At 38.1% G+C, this 11246-nt stretch overlaps 1 non-coding gene across 1 annotated transcript; it reads left to right on the top strand.

Annotated features, from left to right (window-relative positions):
• Window positions 1-1735: 1735 nt before the first annotated feature.
• On the top strand, window positions 1736-1843 carry LOC112745579 (small nucleolar RNA R71). The gene has a single exon (XR_003173499.1). It is a non-coding gene; the product is annotated as a small nucleolar RNA R71 (small nucleolar RNA).
• The last annotated feature ends 9403 nt before the right edge of the window (window positions 1844-11246 follow it).

The raw sequence follows: 11246 nt of genomic DNA, 5'->3' as shown, positions 1-11246 counted from the left end.
CTTCTTTAATGTCAATAGCTTGACAGTGGGCTCTCATGGAGCCTCACAGATGTTCAGAGCATTGTTGAGACTTCCCAACACCAAACTTAGAGTTTGGATATGGGAGTTCAACACCAAACTTAGAGTTTGGTTGTGGCCTCCCAACACCAAACTTAGAGTTTGACTGTGGGGGCTCTGGTTGACTTTGTTTTGAGAGAAGCTTTTTATGCTTCCTCTCCATGTTTACAGAAGGATGACCTCGAGTTTTAAACACAAGGGAGTCCTCATTCAATTGAAGGACTAGTTCACCTCTGTCAACATCAATCACAGCTCTTGCTGTGGCTAGGAAGGGTCTTCCAAGGATGATGGATTCATCCTCATCCTTCCCAGTATCTAGGACTATGAAATCAGCAGGGATGTAAAGGCCTACAACCTTTACTAACACGTCCTCTACTTGTCCATAAGCCTGTTTTCTTGAATTGTCTGCCATCTCTAATGAGATTTTAACAGCTTCCACCCCAAAGATTCCCAGTTTTTCTATTACAGAGAGGGGCATGAGGTTTATCCCTGAACAAAGATCACACAAAGCTTTTTCAAAGATCATGGTGCCTATGGTACAAGGTATTAGGAACTTTCCAGGATCCTGTTTCTTCTGAGGCAATGTCAGTTGGTCCAGATCACTCAGTTCATTGGTGAACAAGGGAGGTTCATCTTCCCAAGTCTCAATACCAAATAATTTGGCATTCAGCTTCATGATTGCACCAAGGTACTTGGTAACTTGCTCCTCAGTAACATCCTCATTCTCTTCAGAAGAGGAATACTCATCAGAGCCCATGAATGGCATAAGGAGGTTCAATGGAATCTCTATGGTCTCTAGATAAGTCTCAGATTCCTTTGGTTCCTCAGAGGGAAGCTCCTTATTGATCACTGGATGTCCCAGGAGGTCTTCCTCCTTGGGATTCACGTCCTCCCCTTCCTCTTTGGATTCGGCCATGATGGTTATATCAATGGCCTTGCACTCTCCTTTTGGATTTTCTTCTGTATTGCTTGGGAGAGTACTAGGAGGGATTTCAGTGATCCTTTTACTCAGCTGGCCCACTTGTGCCTCCAAATTTCTAATGGAGGACCTTATTTCATTCATGAAACTCATAGTGGCCTTAGATAGATCAGAGACTAAGTTTGCTAAATTAGAAGTATTTTGTTCAGAGTTCTCTGTCTGTTGCTGAGTGGATGATAGAAAAGGCTTGCTATTGCTAAACCTGTATCTTACACCATTATTAAAGCCTTGTTGAGGCTTTTGTTGATCCTTCCATGAGAAATTTGGATGATTTCTCCATGATGAGTTATAGGTGTTTCCATATGGTTCACCCATGTAATTCACCTCTGCTATTGCAGGGTTCTCAGGATCATATGCCTCTTCTTCAGAAGGCGCCTCTTGAGTACTGTTGGATGCAGCTTGCATTCCATTCAGACTCTGAGAAATAATATTGACTTGCTGAGTCAATATTTTGTTCTGAGCCAATATGGCATTCAGAGTATCAATTTCAAGAACTCCCTTCTTCTGAGGCGTCCCATTACTCACAGTATTCCTCTCAGAAGTGCACATGAACTGGTTATTAGCAACCATCTCAATGAGTTCTTGAGCTTCTGCAGGCATTTTCTTTAGGTGAATGGATCCACCTGCAGAAGTATCCAATGACATTTTAGCTAATTCAGAAAGACCATCATAGAATATATCCAGGATGGTCCATTCTGAAAGCATGTCAGAAGGACACTTTTTGGTCAGTTCTTTGTATCTCTCCCAAGCTTCATAGAGGGATTCACCTTCTTTCTTTCTGAAGGTTTGAACATCCACTCTAAGCTTACTCAGCTTTTGAGGAGGAAAGAACTAGGCTAAGAAAGCCTTGACCAGCTTATCCCAAGAGTTCAAGCTATCCTTAGGTTGAGAGTCCAACAATATTCTAGCTCTGTCTCTTACAGCAAAAGGGAAAAGCATCAGCCTGTAGACTTCAGGATCTACTCCATTAGTCTTAACAGTATCACAGATCTGCAAGAATTCAGTTAAGAACTGAAAAGGATCTTCAGATAGAAGTCCATGAAACTTGCAGTTTTGCTGCTTCAGAGAAACTAATTGAGGTTTTAGCTCAAAATTGTTTGCTCCAATGGTAGGGATGGAGATGCTTCTTCCATGTAAATTGGAATTAGGTGCAGTAAAGTCACCAAGCATCCTCCTTGCATTATTATTATTTTCGGCTACCATCTCCTCTTCTTGTTCGAAAATTTCTGAAAGGTGCTTGCTGGTCTGTTGTAATTTAGCTTCTCTTAGTTTTCTCTTCAGAGTCCTTTCAGGTTCTGGATCTGCTTCAATAAGAATATTCTTGTCCTTGCTCCTGCTCATATGAAAAAGGAGGGAACAGAAAAATAATAATAGGGATTCTTTTTACCACAGTGTAGAGGTCCCTGTGTGAGTAGAAGAAAAGAAGAAGAAAAAATCTGAACTCAGAGAGAGAGAGGAGGTGAGAATTTTCGAAAATTATTTTTTTGAAAAAGAGTTAGTGATTTTCGAAAAATTGTTTTTGAAAAAGGTTATTAATTTTCGTAAATTAAAATCAAAAATTAAAATAATTAGTTAATTAAAAATAAATTTTGAAAAAGAGGGAAGATATTTTCGAAAATTAGAGAGAGAGAGAGAGAGTTAGTTAGGTAGTTTTGAAAAAGATAAGAAACAAACAAAAAGTTAGTTAGTTAGTTGAAACAAATTTGAAAATCAATTTTGAAAAGATAAGAAGATAAGAAGTTAGAGAAGATATTTTAAAATCAAATTTTTGAAAAAGATATGATTTTGAAAAAGATAAGATAAAAAGATATTTTTGAAAAGATATGATTGAAATTAGTTTTGAAAAAAAATTGATTTTTAAAATCACAATTAATGACTTGATTCACAAGAAATCACAAAATATGATTCTAGAACTTAAAGTTTGAATCTTTCTTAACAAGTAAGTAGCAAACTTGAAATTTTTGAATCAAAACATTAATTGATGATGTTATTTTCGAAAATTATGTGATAAAGATAAGAAAAAGATTTTTTAAAAATATTTTTAAAATTTTCGAAAATAACTAAGAAAAATGAAAAAAATTTGATTTTTGAAAAAGATTTTGAAAAAGATAAGATTTTTAAATTGAAAATTTGATTTGACTCATAAAAACAACTAGATTTTAAAATTTTTTTGAAAAAGTCAAATCTAATTTTTGAAATTTTAAGAGAGAAAAAGGGGAAGATATTTTTTTTTATTTTTGAATTTTTAATGATGAGAGAGAAAAACTTGAAAATGATGCAATGCATGAAAATTTTTAGATCAAAACAATGAATGCATGCAAGAATGCTATGAATGTCAAGATGAACACCAAGAACACTATGAAGATCATGATGAACACCAAGAACATATTTTTGAAAATTTTTAATGCAAAGAAAACATGCAAGACACCAAACTTAGAAATCTTTGATGCTTAGACTCTATGGATGCAAAAATGCACATGAGAAACAAGAAAAGACACAAAACAAGAAAACATCAAGATCAAACAAGAAGATTTATCAAGAACAACTTGAAGATCATGATGAATACTATGAGTGCATGAATTTTCGAAAAATGCAAGATGAACATGCAATTGATACCAAACTTAAAATCTGACTCAAGACTCAAAAAAGAAACATGAAATATTTTTTTTGATTTTTAGGATTTTATGATTTTATTTTTGGGTTTTTCGAAAATTATTTGAAAAAGAAAAATGAGGATTCCAAAATTTTTAATATGAATTCCAGGAATCTTGCAATCTTAGTCTAAAGCTCCAATCTGAGGGTTAGACATGGCTTAATAGCCAGCCAAGCTTTAGAAGATATTGATACTTTCCATGTATAGAGCAACTAAGTGTGTGAGAATCAACAAGCTCTTGTGATGATAAGTTGAAACCCCAGTCCAAAAGATTAGACATGGCTTACAGCCAGCCAGGATTCAACAAATCATCATGAAACACTAGAATTCATTCTTAAAAATTTTGAAGAAAAATATATTTTTGAAAACATTTATTTTAAAAAATTTTTTTTCGAAAACAAAGGAGAAAATTTTGAAAGATTTTTGAAAAATTTTTGAAAATAAAACAAAAAGAAAATTACCTATTCTGAGCAACAAGATGAATCGTCAGTTGTCCAAACTCGAACAATCCCCGGCAACGGTGCCAAAAACTTGGTGCACAAAATTGTGATCTCAGGCAACGACGCCAAAAACTCTGTACGCACGTCTTAATAAATTATTTTTCATTCACAACTTCGATACAACTAACCAGCAAGTGCATTGGGTCGTCCAAGTAATAAACCTTACGTGAGTAAGGGTCGATCCCACGGAGATTGTCGGCTTGAAGCAAGCTATGGTCACCTTGTAAATCTTAGTCAGGCGGATATCAAATAGTTATGGAGTTTTCGAAATTAAATAATAAGTAAACAGAAAATAAGGATAGAAATACTTATGTAATTCATTGGTTAGAATTTCAGATAAGCGTATAGAGATGCATTCGTTCCTCTGAACCTCTGCTTTCCTGCTGTCTTCATCCAATCAATCTTACTCCTTTCCATGGCTGACTTTATGTAAGGACATCACCGTTGTCAATGGTTACTTTTTATCCTCTCTGGAAAATGGTCCGATGCGCTGTCACTGCATGGCTAATCGTCTGGAGGCATCACCCTTGTCAATGGCTGCATCCCATCCTCTTGTGAAAATGGTCCAAATGCTCTGTCACAGCAGGGCTAATCATCTGAGGTTCTCGATCATACTGGAATAGGATTCACCCTCCTTTTGTGTCTGTCACTACGCCCAGCATTCGCAAGTTTGAAGTTCGTCACAGTCATTCAATCCCAGAGTCCTACTCGGAATACCACAAACAAGGTTTAGACTTTCTGGACTCTCATGAATGCCGCCATCAATCTAGCTTATACCACGAAGATTCTGATTAAGAGATCCAAGAGATACTCATTCAATCTAAGGTAGAACAGAAGTGGTTGTCAGGCAAGCGTTCATAGGGAATGATGATGATTGTCACGTTCATCACATTCAGGTTGAAGTGTGAATGAGTATCTTAGAAGCAGAATAAGTTGAATTGAATAGAAAAATAGTAGTACTTTGCATTAATTCATGAGGAACAGTAGAGCTCCACACCTTAATCTATGGAGTGCAGAAACTCTACCGTAGAAAAATACATAAGTGAATATAGGGTAAGCATGGCCGAGTGGCCAGCCTCCCATGGAGGTCTAGAGATCTAAAATTGATCAAAAGATGATCCGAAGATGTCTAATACAATAGTAAAAAGTCCTATTTATAATAAACTAGCTAGTAGGGTTTACAGAAGTAAGAAATTGATGCATAAATCCACTTCCGGGGCCCACTTGGTGTGTGCTTGGGCTGAGCTTGAATGTTACACGTGTAGAGGTCAATCTTGGAGTTGAACGCCAGTTTGTAACATATTTCTGGCGTTCAACTCTGGCTTGTGACGTGTTTCTGGCGTTTAACTCCAGACAGCAGTGTAGAACTGGCGTTCAACGCCCTTTTACATCATCTAAACTCGGCCAAAGTATGAACTATTATATATTGCTGGAAAGCCCTGGATGTCTACTTTTTAACGCAATTAGAAGCGCGCCATTTTGAGTTCTGTAGCTCCAGAAAAGCTACTTTGAGTGTAGGGAGGTCAGAATCCAACAGCATCAGCAATCCTTCTTCAACCTCTGAATCTGATTTTTGCTCAAGTCCCTCAATTTCAGCCAGAAAATACCTGAAATCACAGAAAAATACACAAACTCATAGTAAAGTCGAGAAATGTGAATTTAACATAAAAACTAATGAAAACATCCCTAAAAGTAACTAGATTCTACTAAAAATATACTAAAACCAATGCCAAAAAGCATATAAATTATCCGCTCATCAAGCTACCGCATGGCTAATCATCTGTCAGTTCTCGCTAGCATCGGAATAGGATCCATTGATCCTTTTGCACACTGTCACTTGCGCCCAACATTCGCAGGTTTGAAGCTCGTCACAGTCATTCCTTCTCGGATCCTACTCGGAATACCACAGACAAGGTTTAAACTTTCCGGATCGCAGGCATGGCTGCCAATTATTCTAGCCTATACCACGAAGATACTAATCTCATGGACTCGGTCCATGTATTAGATATCCAAGAGAGTATACTCCGGCTGTCGTCGAATGACTAGGTTGAACATCATGTAGACCGCTTTGTGGTTGTCAGGCATGCGGATCTTGGCTAAGCAAGTAACGAAGATTGGGTGATTGTCACGGGTCACCCCTTCATTCTGACTTAACTGAATTAAGTACGAGAGTATATCTTGGAGAAGAAGTAGGCATGAATTGAAAGGAAAACACTAGTAATTGCATTAATTCATGAAGAACAGCAGAGCTCCACACCTTAATCTATGGGGTGTAGAAACTCCACCGTAGAAAATACATAAGTGAAAGAGGTCTAAGCATGGCCGTGAGGCCAGCCTCCAAACATGTACAATACTATGATGAACTAAACAAAAGTTCTCTAAAACTCCAAAATAAATATCTAAAAGTAGTTTATATACTAAACTAGTAACTAGGGTTTACAGAAAATGAGTAACTAAGTGCAAATAATGCAGAAATCCACTTCTAGGACCCACTTGGTGTGTGCTTGGGCTGAGCATTGAAGCTTTTTCGTGCTTAGGCTGTTCCTGGAGTTAAACGCCAGCTTTGGTGCCAGTTTGGGCGTTTAACTCCAATTTTGGTGCCAGTTTGGGCGTTTTACGCCAAGATGTTTTAGGCTGAATTTGAACGCAAGTTTGGGCCATCAAATCTCGGGCAAAGTATGGACTATTATATATTGCTGGAAATCCCAGGATATCTGAATCCAACAGCATCTGCAGTCCTTTTTCAGCCTCTGAATCAGATTTTTGCTCAGGTCCCTCAATTTCAGCCAGAAAATACCTGAAATGACAGAAAAACACACAAACTCATAATAAAGTCTAGAAATGTGATTTTTGAATAAAAACTAATAAAAATATAATAAAAAATAATTAAATCATACTAAAAACTATGGGAAAACAAAGCCAAAAAGGGTATAATTATCCGCTCATCACAACACCAAACTTAAATTGTTGCTGGTCCCCAAGCAACTAAAAACAAAATAGGATAAAAAGAAGAGAAAATACAATGAATTCCAAATATCAATGAAGCTCATTTCTAATTAGAGAACGGGGCTAGTGGCTTTCTGCTTCTGAACAATTTTTGCATCTCACTTTATCCTTTGAAGTTCAGAATGATTGGCATCCATAGGAACTTAGAATTCAGATAGTGTTATTGATTTTCCTATTTCAATATCTTGATTCTTGAACATATCTACTTTATGAGTCTTGGCCGTGACCCTAAGCATTTTGTTTTCCAGTATTACCACCTGATACATAAATGCCACAGACACATAACTGGGTGAACCTTTTCAGATTGTGACTCAGCTTTGCTAGAGTCCCCAGTTAGAGGTGTCCCGAGCTCTTAAGCACACTCTTTTTGCTTTGGACCACGACTTTAACCGCTCAGTCTCTAGCTTTTCACTTGACACCTTCATGCCACAAGCACATGGTTAGGGACAGCTTAGTTTAGCTGCTTAGGCCAGGATTTTATTCCTTTGGGCCCTCCTATCCATTAATGCTCAAAGCCTTTGATCCTCTTTATTTTACCCTTGCCTTTTGGTTTAAAGGGCTATTGGCTTTTTATGCTTGCTTTTCCCTTTTTTTTCGCCAATTTTTTTTTTGCAAGCTTTTCACCGCTTTTTCTTGCTTCAAGAATCAATTTTTTGATTTTTCAGATTATCAATAACATTTCTCCTTTTTCATTATCCTTTTAAGAGCCAACAATTTTAACATTCATAAACAACAATATCAAAAATATGCACTGTTCAAGCATTCATTCATAAAACAAAAAGTATTGCCACCACATCAAAATAATTAGATTATTCTCAAGATGTAATTCGAAATTCATGTACTTCTTTTTTCTTTTTCAGATAACAATTTTTCATTCAAGAAAGGTGAAGGATTCATAGGACATTCATAGCTTTAAGACATAGACACTAGACACTAATGATCATGTGATAAAGACACAAATATAGATAAAACATTAAGCATAGAAATCGAAAAACAGAAAAATAAGAACAAGGAAATTAAAGAACGGGTCCACCTTATTGATGGTGGCTAGTTCTTCCTCTTGAAGATCTTATGGAATGCTTGAGCTCCTCTATGTATCTTCCTTGTCTTTGTTGCTCCTCCCTCATGACTCTTTGGTCCTCTTTAATTTCATGGAGGATGATGGAATGCTCTTGGTGCTCCATCCTTCTTTGTCCCATGTTGGAACTTAATTCTCCTAAGGAGATGTTGATTTGCTCCCAATAGTTTTGTGGAGGAAAGTGCATCCCCTGAGGCATCTCAGGGATTTCATGATGAGGAACTTCCTCATGCTCTTGTTGAGGTCCATGAGTGGGCTCTCTTATTTGCTCCATCCTTTTCTTAGTGATGGGCTTGTCTCCTTCAATGAGGATGTCTTCCTATATGACAATTCCAGCTAAATTGCATAGGGTACAAATGAGATGAGGGATGGCTAACCTTGCCAAAGTAGAGGGCTTGTCCGCCACCTTGTAGAGTTCTAGAGATATGATCTCATGAACTTCTACTTCCTCTCCATTCATGATGCTGTGGATCATGATAGCCCGGTCTATTGTAACTTTAGACTGGTTGCTAGTAGGAATGATAGAGCGTTGGATGAACTCCAACCATCCCCTAGCCACAGGTTTGAGGTCAAGCCTTCTTAGTTGAACCGGCTTGCATCTTGAGTCTCTCTTCCATTGAGCACCTTCCACACAAATTTCCATGAGGACTTGTCCAACCTTTGATCAAAGTAGACCCTTCTAGTGAAAGGGTGAGGGTCTCCTTGCATCATTGGCAAGTTGAATGCTAACCTCACATTTTCCGGACTGAAATCCAAGTAATTCCCCCGAACCATTGTGAGCCAATTCTTTGGGTTCGGGTTCATACTTTGATCATGGATCCTAGTGATCCATGCATTAGCATAGAACTCTTGAACCATTAAGATTCTGACTTGTTGAATGAGGTTGGTGAGAGTTTTCCAACCTCTTCTTTGATTCTTATGTCAGATCTTCGGATATTCACTCTTTTTGAGCTTGAAGGGGACCTCGGGGATCACCTTTTTCTTGGCTACAACTTCATAGAAGTGGTCTTGATGGACCTTTGAGATGAATCTCTCCATCTTCCATGACTCAGAGGTGGAAGCAATTGCCTTTCCTTTCCTCTTTCTAGAGGTTTCTCCGGTCTTAGGTGCCATTGATGGTTATGGAAAAATAAAAAGCTTAGCTTTTCCCACACCAAACTTAGAAGGTTTGCTCGTCCTCGAGCAAAAGAAGAAAGAAATGAGTAGAAGAAGAAGAAATGGAGGAGATGGAGGTAAGGAGAGGGTTCAACCAAGGGGGTGTATTGCGTATGATGTGTGAAATAGAAGGTGGTAAGGAGGGGTATTTATAGTGTAGGAGGGAGAAAGAATTCGGTCATGAAGGGGTGGGTTTGGGAGGGAAATGGTTTGAATTTGAATGGTGGGGTTTTATGATGGATGGATGTGAGTGGTGAAGAGATTATGGAGAAGAGGGTAAGATTTGATAGGTGAAGGATATTTGGGGAAGAGTAATTGATGGGATTGGTCATGAGTATTTAGGGAAGAGTGTTATGGAAAGGTGTGAAGAAGAGAGAAGAAGAGGTGGTGTAGGTGGGGATCCTGTGGGGTCCACAGATCCTAAGGTGTCAAGGAACTCTGCTCCCTGCACCATTCTGGCATTCAAATGCCCATTGTGTGCCAATGTTGGCGTTTAACGCTAGCTTTACTACCTTTCCTGGCGTTAAACGCCACTCTGTTGCCCATTTCTGGCGTTAAACGCCAGCTAGATGCCCATTTCTGGTGTTTAATGCCAGCCAGATGCCAGACAGCCCTTTCTGGTGTTAAACGCCCAGAGTGTTGCCCATTCTGGCGTTTAACACCTAGAATACTGCCAGGCTGCGCGTTAAACGCCCATTCTGCTATCCTTACTGGCGTTTAAACGCCAGTAAGTGATGCGCATAAACGTGTTATGCTACGATTTAGGAAATTACACGATCGGCAAAATTCCTTCCGGCAAGTGCACCGGTTATCGTCGTCAAGTAAAAACTCACAATAGAGTGAGGTCGAATCCCACAAGGATTGGTTGAGTGAGCAATTCGGATTAGAAGTGTGTTCTAGTTGAGCGGAATCAAGATTTGAGATGAGAATTGCGGAATGTAAAATTGGCGGGAAAAGTAAATGACAAGAAAATTAAATGGCTGAATCTTAAATTGCATGAATTAAAGATTGCTGAAATTAAAAGGGAATGGGGATGATTGCAAGAATTGAATTGCAGAATGTAAAGAGAAAGTGGAAATCAGAAATGGGGAATTCATTGGGTTTAGGAGATATTGAAATCTCCGAATCAAAACATGTAAATCTCTTCCTCAACCAATGCATTCATTGAATTTTGCTTGGCAATCTTATATGATTGGATCCCAATTCCTTGGCTCACCAATGCTCTCTAAAAACAAACAAATTCCCAATCCCTTGGTTTAAATGTTCATAAGAAGAGATGATGCTTGATCACTGATTATACCACACAATTTCATGAACCACAATTTGGTAGGATTACATGTCACAATATCCATCCAAACCCCAATCCAATCCACTGTGAGAAAGCTTCTCTAGCATGAATCCTCCATTCCTTTCCCAAGGCTCCGAAGGATTCCAAGTATGAGTAGTCTCTTTCCCAAGACAACTACTCAATGGAATTAGATCGAGAAGCTTTCTAACAAAATTCAAGAGAAAAGATTGAAGAAGAAGATAAACTATTATTGATTCATTGAATTACAATAGAGCTCCCTAACCCAATGAAAGGGGGTTTAGTGAATCATAGCTCTCAATTCAATTACAAAGAAAAAGAAACTAGCTAAAAGTGAAAGTAAAAGTCCCTTTTTCTAACTTAACTTCTATCCTATTTATACACTTTCTATATTGAGCTTCAGTTGTGCTTCTTGGGCTTTGAGGCCTCTCCTTGCTTTCCTTTTGTCTTGGGTTTAGGATCCATAATCTTGATGAGGTTGTTGATCCAAATCCTGTAACATTTATTGAGCC

This window comes from Arachis hypogaea, chromosome 14, assembly GCF_003086295.3.
Source record: "Arachis hypogaea cultivar Tifrunner chromosome 14, arahy.Tifrunner.gnm2.J5K5, whole genome shotgun sequence".
Lineage (NCBI taxonomy): Eukaryota > Viridiplantae > Streptophyta > Magnoliopsida > Fabales > Fabaceae > Arachis > Arachis hypogaea.
Note: the sequence above shows the minus strand (reverse complement) of the source record. Positions and strands in the feature narration are given on the sequence as shown.